This window comes from Cupressus sempervirens, chromosome 7 (assembly GCF_028749045.1).
Source record: "Cupressus sempervirens isolate cs-2001-9-10 chromosome 7, ASM2874904v1, whole genome shotgun sequence".
Lineage (NCBI taxonomy): Eukaryota > Viridiplantae > Streptophyta > Pinopsida > Cupressales > Cupressaceae > Cupressus > Cupressus sempervirens.
The window spans coordinates 30,708,371-30,710,210 of NC_143124.1; positions in this window are offsets into that span (position 1 = coordinate 30,708,371).

The window sequence follows — 1,840 nt, forward strand, 5'->3', positions numbered from 1 at the left end:
TCTCTCCTCACTTACTCTCCTTCCCCACTCCCTCTCCCACCACCTACTCTCTTTCACTCTCACTCCATCCCCTACTCTCTCTCTCTCTCACTCTCACTCTCTCCCTCTCTACTCTCTCTCTCTCTCTCTATCTCTCTCTCTCCCTCTCTACTCTCTCTCTCTCTCCTATCTCTCCTCTCTCTCTTCTCTCTCTCTCTCTCTCTCTCTCTCACCCTATCCCGTACTCTCCTCTGCCACCCCCTATTCTCACTCTCACTCTTACACTCTCTTCCATCACCCACTCTCTCTCTACACACACTCCCATCCCCCCCTCTCTCTCCCTCTCCCAATCTCTTTCTCACCACCTACTCTCTCTCCCTCTCTCTCTCTCTCTCTCTCTCTCTCTCTCTCTCTCTCTCTCTCTCTCTCTCTCTCCCATCCCCCCCTCTCTCTACTCTCCCTCTCCCACTCCCTCTCCCACCACCTATTCTCTCTCTCTCTCTCTCTCTCTCTCCCTCTCTCTCTCCCTCCCTCCCTCCCTCCCTCCCTATCTACTATATCTCTCCTCCCATCCCCTACTCTCACTCTCCCTATCTCATCCCCTACTCTCTCTGCCAACCCCTACTCTCTCTCACACTTCCTCTGTATCCCCGCTCCCCATCCCCTACTTCGTCTCTATCACACACACTCCCATCCCCCCTCTCCTCTCTCTCTCTCACTCTTGTTCTCCCACTCCCTCTCCCACCACCTACTCTCTCTCACTCTCTCCCCCCCATCCTCTAAACTCTCATTCTCTCACCCCCTACTATCTCTCTCTCTCTCCCCCCACCCCTTACCTCTCTCTCTTTCTCACTCTAACTCTCTATCCCATCCCCTCTCTCTCTCTCACTCTCCCTCCTCCCACTCCTTCTCCCACTACCTACTCTCTCTCTCTCACATCCCCATTTTCTCTCTCTCACTCTCTCTCTCCCATCCCCTACTCTCTCTATATCTCTCTCTCTTCCATCCCCTCTCACTCTTGCTCTCCCTCTCCCACTCCCTCTCTCATTGCCTACTCTCTCTCTCCCACCCCTCTAATCTCTCTCACTCTCTCTCCCTCTCTACTCTCTCTCTACCATCCCCTACTCTCACTCTCTCTCTCCAGCCTCCTACTCTCTCTCTCCCATCCCCTACTCTCTCTCTCTCCCAACCCCTATTCTCTCTCACTCTCTCACTCTCTCTCTCCCATTCCCTACTCTCTCACACAAACACACTCCCATCCCCTACTCTCTCTCTCTCCCAGCCCCTACTCTCTCTCTCTCTCTCTCTCTCTCTCTCTCTCTCTCTCTCCCATCTCCCTATCCCACCTTATTTGATCCCCTACTCTCTCTCTCTCTCTCTCTCTCTCATCTCTCTCTCTCTCTCTCTCTCTCTCTCTCTCTTTCTCCCTCCTTCCCTCTCTCCCTATCCCACCTCCTACTCTCTTCCCATCTTCTAATCCTCTTTCATTTTCTATCTGCTCTACCTCTCTCCTTCCCTCTCTATTGAAATTTAGGTCTTAATAGTGCATGCACACTAAAATGCATACGTGTTATTAAGAACCAAATTTTAAAAAGCTTTAAATAGCACATTGCGCACTACAGTGCACATGTGTTATTCAAAATTTTGCATTTTACCAAGCCTAAGGCTTGGTTTTGCCTTAAGGATCCAACCTAAAGGTTTGGAGTCTCTAAACTGGTTTGAGACATGTTTTGCTATAAACACACAAAAAAAAGGTTGATTTTTGTTGTTGCTCTCCTTCAAGTTTTCTCGTGATTGAGGCATCAATAAAATTAGGTTACATGAGATTGTAGATCTCTTTATTAGCAATATAACCATATAA